Source organism: Bos mutus, chromosome 3 (assembly GCF_027580195.1).
Source record: "Bos mutus isolate GX-2022 chromosome 3, NWIPB_WYAK_1.1, whole genome shotgun sequence".
NCBI classification, from domain to species: domain Eukaryota; kingdom Metazoa; phylum Chordata; class Mammalia; order Artiodactyla; family Bovidae; genus Bos; species Bos mutus.
This window is the reverse complement of record NC_091619.1, coordinates 106,133,240-106,143,323: the sequence shown is the minus strand read 5'-3', so window position 1 is coordinate 106,143,323 and position 10,084 is coordinate 106,133,240.

The following is a 10,084-nucleotide window of genomic DNA, read 5'->3' as shown; positions in this document are numbered from 1 at the left end:
GCATTAAGGGCACAAACGAGCCAGAACAGACACCTGGCTGGCGGTAGAAACGGAGGAGGAGGAACAAAGCTGAGGTCTGGAAGATGATTATTCTGTGTTTTCAGACACAGAAAACAAATTTACGATTACCAAAGGGAGCAGAGGGCAAGGAATAAACTAGGAGTCTAGGATTAATATACAGGCACTACTATATATAATATAAATAACCAATGAGGAACCTACTCTATAGCACAGGAAACTATACTCATTATATTGTAATAACTTATAAAGGAAAAGAATCTGAAAAAAGATTCTCTATATGTGAATCGCTTTTCTGTACACTTGAAAGTAATACAACATTGTGAATCAACAATACTTCAATAAAAAATTAAAATTTAAAAAATCCTACCTCTACCATTGATGAGGCTGTGCCACCTTGAGCAGGTAGCTAAATTTCACTTGTCTCAATTTCCTCATCTGTATAATGGAGGTAACAGTGCATACCTAACACAATGGCTGTAAGTCTAATATTATGGAAAGCTTGGCCTCTCCGTACACTAATGCCAAATCCAATCTTGGAGACAGAGTTTTGAGGGAAGTAGAAAAGGACAGCTCTATCACTTTGCCAGCCAAAGGGAGACAAACTGGGCTTCTGTCTCAAAAAACTATGTGTTCCACCCTGGGAGGATGTGATGAAGGGTTTTATAACAATAATTCAAAACTGCTCTCTAACTGCGGTGCTAAGGCTTCTCCTTGTGGTGGCTCCTCTTGCTGCGGAGCACAGGCTCTAGAGAGTTCAAGTTTCAGTAGTTACTGCACGTGGGCTCAGAAGCTGTGGCTGCTGCGCTCTAGAACACAGGCTCAGCAGAACACGGACTTAGTTGTCCTGCAGCATGTGAAATCTTCATGGACCAGGGATCGAACCCATATCTCCTGCATGTTGAGCAGTTTGAGCATAGGTTGGTAAAGAATTTCCAGACACACAGCATTCCAGCAGGGAGCGAGTATATTAAGAACAAAGAGCAGAGATAAAGTAGGCACGGAGAGCGCAGTGGGCCAACCTCCTGACAGACCAGAGAGAGTTGACAGTTTTTGTGGGTTAATGGCCAATTTTTATAGCCTCAAGCCAAAGAAAATGCCTGCTGGAAGGTTGGTGTTAGGTGATTGGTTGGGGTGCTATAGGGTGTTTGCTGAAGTGGGCATCTTTGCCTGATTGGGAGTCACGAAGTCAGGGGGGCTTTTGGAAACAAAAGGGGCTCAGTTACAAAGGGGCTCAGTCTGCTTCAGAGGTGACCTTGGTTCTGCGCTCCGCTAATGTGGCCTTGTGGGCAGGACTCAACACTGCATTGGCAGGCAGGTTCTTTATCACTGAGCCACCAGGGAAGCCTCTATTTATTTCTTTTTGGTTGCACTGGGTCTTTTGTTGCTGCAGAGGGTTTTCTCTAGTTGCAGTGAGTGGGAGCTACTCTCGCAGTACACAGACTTCTCATTGCAGTGGCTTCTCTTTGTTGCCGAGCACGGGCTTCATAGTTTGGGCTCACAGGCTGTAGAGCATGGGCTCAGTAGTTGTGGCACACGGGCTTAGTTGCTCTGCAGCAGTGTTCAAATCCTTCATTGGGACTTTTTTAAATAGACAATCATTTTATCTGCAAATAGGGAAGTTTGTTTTCTTTTTTCCCTTTTCAATCTATGTGCTTTCTATTTCCTTTTCTTGTCTTACTGCGTTGGCTAGATTTTCAGTACTCTGTTGAATAAGAATGGCCAGAGCAGATATCCTTGACTTTTCCCTTAAGAGGAAGGTATTCAGTCTTATCAAGTTGAGGAAGTTCCCCTGTATTTCTGGTTTACTGATAGTTTTTTATCATAAATGGGTGTTGAGGTACTTTTCTGGTGGTCCAGTAGCTAAGAATCCACCTACCAATGCAGGGAACACAGGTTTGATCTCTGGTCCGGGATGATTCCGAGAAGACTCTTGAGAGTCCCCTGGACTGCTGCAAGGAGATCCAACCAGTCCATTCTGAAGGAGATCAGCCCTGGGATTTCTTTGGAAGGAATGATGCTAGAGCTGAAACTCCAGTACTTTGGCCACCTCATGCGAAGAGTTGACTCATTGGAAAAGACTCTGATGCTGGGAGGGATTGGGGGCAGGAGGAGAAGGGGATGACAGAGGATGAGATGGCTGGATGGCATCACTGACTCGATGGACGTGAGTCTGAGTGAACTCCAGGAGTTGGTGATGGACAGGGAGGCCTGGCGTGCTGCGATTCACGGGGTCGCAAAGAGTCGGACATGACTGAGCGACTGAACTGAACTGAACTGAACTAAGCCCATGCCCCACAACTACTGAGCCTGCATACTCTAGAACCCATGCCACACACAAGAGAAACCCTTGTTCCACAACAAAACAGCCCATGCACAGCAATGAAAACCCAGGGCAGCCAAAGAATGGATGTTGAATTTTGTTACTCAAAAATAATTGACATGATTATATGATTTTTATTTATCTTTAGCTTCTTGATACAGTTGATTACTACATCAATATATTTTCAAATGTTAAATCAATTCACTTTCACATGTTGAACCAGCCTTACATATTGGAATAAACCCTGTGGCCATCTTGCATAATTCTTATTATGTACTGCTAGATTCAATTGGCTAATATTTTACTGAAGATTTTAGTAGCTAAGTTCATGGGATATTGGCTGTAGCTTTTTGTTTTGTACTGTCCAGTCTGGTTTTCATATCAAAATAATAATGGCATTATAAAGTGAGCTGAGAGGTATTCCCTACTTTTCTAATTTCTGGAGATTGTACAGAATGGTGCTAATTCCTCTTGTAATGATTGGTAGAATACTTCAATGAAACTATCACCAACTGGGCCTGGATATTATTTTTTTTAAGTTTTTAATTACAAATTCAATTTTAAAAATAGTTACAGGATTATTCAGATGATCTATTTCATATCAGGTGAATTTTGGTATTTTATGGGTTTTGAGGAATTGATACATTTTCTCTAAGGTGTTAAATTTATGTGTTAATAAATAATTGTTAAATAATTTCTTTTGACCTATCTTCCAGTTCACTAATTCTCCCTGAAGCTTCTGTTAAAGGAGTTCATTGATGGATTTAGTTATTATATTTTTCATTTCTAAAAAGGTTCTGGTTGGTCTTTTGAATAACTCTCATTTCACTCATTGCCATTTCTTGTTCTCTGTGGGTATTTTTAAGTTTGTCATGTATTTCTTGGAAAATAGCAACCATGAACATTTTATATATATTACCTTGAGTTCAAGTATCTGAAGCCTTTGACAATCAGTTTATTTTATCCATTATTTCTGTTGGCAATAATCTTTACTTGTATACTTTAAAAAATAATTGGTTCTTTGCAGAATAAGATGTGGAAATACTGGAGGGGAGATAAAATGTTTCTTCCTCCAAAGACTAATTTCATTTATTTATTTGTATCAGACGTCTGGAGGCACGAATAGTACAGGGTTGTTTTCTTTTCTTCTTTTTTTCCTTTGTATTTAGTACAGCGTCATCTTAAACCAAGTTCAAGACTTGAGGTTTTCTGAGCTCCCAGCCTGCAAATCCCTGGGAGGATTCAATTTCTGACCCACTCTTTTATTCTGAAAGATATAGCCCTTGGTGTGCCAAGCTTTTTGTTGGAAAGATGTTCTGTTAGACTCATTGTATGTGTGCTTTGGGTTTTGATTTTTGTCCCATTCAATCCAGCATATTTGATATGTTAGAACCAAATATGGTTTGCCTTTATATTGGAAGTGGTTTCCAGGTATCTGTGCTCCATTTCTCTCTGGATTATCTTCAGTTTGGGCTTGATGACTCTACTTGTCAGTTCCTGGATGCCTTAAGAAAATTTTTTTTAAGTTTTATTGTTATTTATTCATTTTTTAAATTTTTATTGTTTTTTTTTTTGTTTTTTTTTTTTAATTTTTGGCTGCACTGGGTCTTTGGCTGTGCACAGGATTTCTCTAGTTGTGAGTAGGGCATACGCTCTACCTGCAGTTCATGGGCTTCTAATTGTGGTGGCTTCTCTTGTCACAGAGCACAGGCTCTAGAGCGCTGACTCAGTAGTTATGTCTTCGGGCGTAATCACACCTTGGTACGTTGGATCTTCCCAGACCAGGGGTTGAACCTATGTCCCCTGCATTGGCTGGCGGATTCCTAACTGCTAGACTACAAGGGAAGCCCAAGAGATTTTTAAATTTATCTTTTATTCAGAAATTTTAGCTGTTTTCAGCAGAAGGATTCATAAAAATAACTTCAGTTCAGTTCAGTCGCTCAGTCATGTCCAACTCTTTGCTACCCCATGAACCGCAGCAGCACGCCAGGCCTCCCTGTCCATCACCAAATCCCAGAGTCCACCCAAACCCATGTCCATTGAGTCGGTGATGCCATCCAACCATCTCATCCTCTATTGTCCCCTTTTCCTCCTGCCCTCAATCTTTCCCAGCATCAGGGTCTCTTCAAATGAGTCAGCTCTTCTCATCAGGTGGCCAAAATATTGGAGTTTCAGCTTCAACATCAGTCCTTCCAATGAACACCCAGGACTGATCTCCTTTAGGATGGACCGGTTGGATCTCCTTGCAGTCCAAGGGACTCTCAAGAGTCTTCTCCAATACCACAGTTCAAAAGCATCAATTCTTTGGCAGTCATTAATAGAAGCCAGAAGTCTCAATCACCTTCTTTCCCCTACTGAACTTCAAGTGCTTCCAAAGCCTCATTGAACACCTTAGGCATTTCTGAGTGCTAGTCTCTGTCTAGAAATTGTTGGTGTTGTTCAGTCATGTCCAACACTTTGCATCCCCATGGACTGAAGTATGCCAGGCTTCCCTGTCCTTCACTATCTCCCAGAGTTTGCTCAAACTCATGCCCATTGAGTCAATGATGCCATCCAACCATCTCATCCTCTGTTGCCCCCTTCGCCTCCTGCCTTCAGTCTTTCCCATAAGAGTCTTTTCCAATGAGTCAGCTCTTCACATCAAGTCTAGAAATTATTTTCCTGTTTTGGCGTCTGCAAAATGTAATGATAATAGAAGCCCCACTCATAAGGTTATGTGGATGAAATGAGTTAATGTATGTGCTTGTTGTGCACATGTTAAATGCTCCATCTAGTCAACGCTCTGGTTTTTCCAGTAGTCATGTATAGATGTGAGAGCTGGACTATAAAGAAGGCTGAGCACTGAAGAACTAATGATTTTGAACTGTGGTGTTGGAGAAGATTCTTGAGAGTCCCTTGGACAGCAAGGAGATCAAACCAGTCAATCCGAAAGGAAATCAACCCTGAATATTCACTGGAGGGACTGATGCTAGAGCTGAAGCTTCAATACTTTGGCCACCTGATGCAAAGAGCCAACTCATTGGAAAAGACCCTGATGCTGGGAAAGATTGAAGGCAGGAGAAGGCAGCAACAGAGGATAAGGTGGTTGGATGGCATCATCGGCTCAATGGACCTGAATTTGGACAAACTCCAGGAGATTGTGAAGGACAGGGATGCTTGGCATGCTGTAGTCCATGGGGTAGCAAAGAGTTGGACACAACTGAGAGACTGAACAGCAACAACACACACACAAATATATATATATACACACACACAAGTATATATATAATCTTTTTCAGATTATTTTCTCTTATAAGGTATTACAAAATATTGGAGTATAGTTCCCTGTGCTATACAGTAGGTCCCTGTTGGTTACCTATTTTATATGTGTGTGTACAATTGAATCACTGTGCTGTACACCTGAAACTAACATTGTAAATCAAATACACTTCAACCAAATAAAAACTAAAAACAAATACCATCTCTTGTACAAGGTGCAGGGCACCTCCAAATTACTGCTCCATTTCTAATTCAGCTGTACACCAATTACTAGCATAGTAATTTTATGCAATCATTGATTGGATTAATTCACTTTAATGTATAAGTGTGAAAGTGTTAGTCACTTAGTAGTGTCCAACTCTTTTTGACCCCATAGACTGTAGCCCACCAGGCTCCTCTATGCATGGAATTCTCCAGGCAAGAATACTATAGTGGGTAGCCATTGCCTTCTCCATGGGATTTTCCCAGTCCAGGAATCAAACCCACGTTTCCTGCACTGCAGCCGCCAGGGAAGCCCCAACTTTAGAGTAATATAAACAAATCAACTGTCTTTTAAAATTGTCTCCCACTTGATAAATATACTAGAAAGTTGACCCAGGAGACTGAATGAAGCTTTAAATTCCAAACCTTTGATTTAAATCAAGTAGCCCTTTTACCTGATATAAACTCACACATCCAGGAAACTTGAGGGTCCAGAACATTCTCTCACAAGTAGGCATTACTGGTGTGTTATGTGCATGTCACACTTAGATTCTGATTAATGTGGCATCATTTTATTCCTTTCACCAACTACTAATTTCCACAAATGGACGGGTATTAACAAACATAACCATGTGTGTTACACTAAAAGAAACTCAAAATGGATTAAAGATCTCAACGTAAGACCAGAAACTATAAAACTCCTAGAGGAAAACATAGGCAAAACACTCTCCAACATAAATCACAGCAGGATCCTCTATGACCCACCTCCCAGAGTAATGGAAATAAAAGCAAAAATAAACAAATGGGACCTAATTAAACTTAAAAGCTTTTGCGCAACAAAGGAAACTCTAAGCAAAGTAAAAAGACAGCCTTCAGAATGGGAGAAAATAATAGCAAATGAAGCAACTGACAAAGAACTAATCTCAAAAATATACAAGCAGCTCCTGCAGTTCAATTCCAGAAAAATAAACAACCCAATCAAAAAATGGGCCAAAGAACTAAACAGACATTTCTCCAAAGAAGACATACAGATGGCTAACAAACACATGAAAAGATGCTCAACATCACTCATTATCAGAGAAATGCAAATCAAAACCACAATGAGGTACCATTTCACGCCAGTCAGAATGGCTACTATCCAAAGTCTACAAGCAATAAATGCTGGAGAGGGTGCAGAGAAAAGGGAACCCTCTTACACTGTTGGTGGGAATGCAAACTAGTACAGCCACTATGGAGAACAGTGTGGAGATTCCTTAAAAAACTGGAAATAGAACTGCCATATGACCCACCAATCCCACTGCTGGGCATACACACCAAGGAAACCAGAATTGAAAGAGACACGTGTACCCCAATGTTCATCGCAGCACTGTTTACAATAGCCAGGACATGGAAGCAACCTAGATGTCCATTGGCAGATGAATGGATAAGAAAGCAGTGGTACATATACACAATGGAATATTACTCGGCCATTAAAAAGAATACATTTGAATCAGTGCTAATGAGGTGGATAAAACTGGAGCCTACAGAGTGAGGTAAGTCAGAAAGAAAAGCACCAATACAGTATATTCATCCATACATATGGAATTTAGAAAGATGGTAATGATGACCCTATATGCAAGACAGCAAAAGAGACACAGATGTAAAGAACAGACTTTTGGACTCCGTGGGAGAAGGCGAGGGTGGGATGATTTGAGAGAATAGCATAACATGTATATTATCATATGTGAAACAGATCGCCAGTCCAGGTTTGATGCATGAGACAGGGTGCTCAGGGCTGGTGCACTGGGATGACCCTGAGGGCTGGGATGCAGAGGGAGGTGGGAGAGGGGTTCAGGATGGGGGACACATGTACACCCATGACTGATTCATGTCAAAGTATGGCAAAAACCACTATAATATTGTAAAGTAATTAGCCTCCAAATAAAATAAATTAATTAAAAATAAGTAAATAAAATGCTAAAAAAAATAACCATGTGTGTACTATATAAAATCATAATTATATATAAGAACATATATAAGAACATATATATAACTTCTAAGCCTTTAAAAACCAAGCTATACTGTGGCACCTCAGTACAATAATACAAAAATTTTTTTATTTTTTTTTTTAGATACACGCAATGTGTCACTGAATCACTTTGCTGTACATCTGAAATGATCACAACATTATTAATCATCTATACTCCAAAATAAAGTAAAAAGTTAAAAAAATGTTTCCCAGTTATCTGAATTGATTACTCTGTTTTCCCTTATCATCAGGATACAATAAGAGTATTTAAAATTTAAATACTTTTAAACTTTTAAATAAGTAAAAAAGTATCTAAAAATACAATAAGAGAATTCCCTGGCAGTCCAGTGGTTAGGACTCTGCCCTTCCAATGTAGGGGGCACAGGTTCTATCTCTGGTCAGGGAACTAAGATCCCCCATGCTGTGCTGCACGGTGGGGGGAAAAAGTTCTATTACTGGTTACACTTAATGAGCTATCCTTTATCGGCGGTCAGAAAGAGGAAACTAGAAGATGACTGGAATGGGGCTTATGGGGGAAATCTGAAGATTCTGTCCCGTACCTTGACAGAACTATGAACCACAGAGGATTTGAGGGAGGGGCTCAGAAGCACAGAGCTGTTCTGCAGATGGCTCGATTTTGACAGCTATGACTTGCAGACAAGTCAGCCAGGGTCGAGAAAGGGTGGGGAGTAAAGCAATTGTAAACAGCTAAAATGAACATTAGTCTCTAAGCAATGAATTAATTCAAGATGAAAGCTTCAGAATTGGGACCTCCCTGGTGGTCCATCCTCCAGTGTGGGGATGACGGTCCATCCCTGGTCGGGAAACTAAGATCCCACAATGCTACACCTCAGTTACTGAGCTCACACTAGAAACCTGGCACTGCAGTGAAAATCCCATGTGCCAAAACTAAGACCCAGCCAAGACCAAGTTGTCTGTTTTTTTCTTTTTTTAAAGAAACCTTTAGGATTAACTCATCAACTTCAGATAAGTCTACTTGGTGATACCTGGCCTGGCCTCAGAGATGAGTAGTTTTTGTCTTTGACTCTCTTAAAAAAACGTGAGCGTGGGCAGGAAACACTGTCCCATACATTTGGCATGAAAAATCTCTTAATCCAGGAAGCAAAAGTTAACTATGTAACTGGCACCTCTAATTGAAAAATATAGGAAAAGTGGTCATCTATCAGTGTCCACCACAATGGTGCACGAAGTCAAGCCAAAAGCTGCCAGGAAGCAGGAGTAGCTGCATAAACTCAACAAGGAGGCCCTGGAATGAGATGCCAGGTAAGTACCTAATTCCAGGAAGAGAAAACCATGCGTCTGAATCAAGAGAAAAACTCATCCAAACATAACCTTTTAGACATGCACGGATATAATATGCACATCCACGGGCCAAATTAGAGCACTTTGCGTGAGGATGCTAATTGCTTACATTGTTTCTTCCCTCAGGTAAGCTTCTACCTAATTAACCCTTAAGTATTCACTCTTCAAAGGGGATTTTTTTTTTTTTCTAGTTTTTGCCCCAAGGCATGTGAGATCTTTATTGTGCCCATCTTTGCATGAAATGTTGCTTTGAGATCTCCAATTTTCTTGGAGATCTCTAGATTTCATGCAAAGATGGGCACTTATAAAGGACAGAAACGGTGAAAATCTAATAGAAGCAGAAGAGATCAAGAAGAGATAGCAAGAATACACAGAGGAACTGTACAAAAAAGATCTTAATGACCCTGATAACGACAGTGGTGTGGTCACTCACCTAGAGTCAGACATCCAGGAGTGTGAAGTCAAGTGGCCTTAGGAAGTACTGCTGCCAATAAAGCTAATGGAGGCAATGAAATTCTAGCAGAGCTATTTAAAATCCTCAAAGATGATTCTGTTAAAGTGCTGCACTCAAGGTCAGCAAATTTAGACTGGAAATTTGGAGATTGCAGTGGCCACAGGAAAAGGTCAATCTTCATCCCAATTCCCAGGAAGGGCAGTACTAAAGAATGTTCAAACTACTGGACAGTTGCAGTCACTTCCCATTCTAGTAAGGTGATGCTCAAAATCCTTAAGCTAGGTTTTAGCAGTATGTGAACCGAGAACCTCTAGACGTCCAAGCTGGGTTTAGAAAAGGCAGAGAAACCAGAGATCAAATTGCCAACATTCACTGGATCATACAGAAAGCAAGGGAATTCCAGAAAAACATCTGTTTGATTGACTACGCTAAAGTCTTTGACTGTGTGGATCATAACAAACTGTGGAAAAGAGATGGGAATACCAGATCATCTTACCTG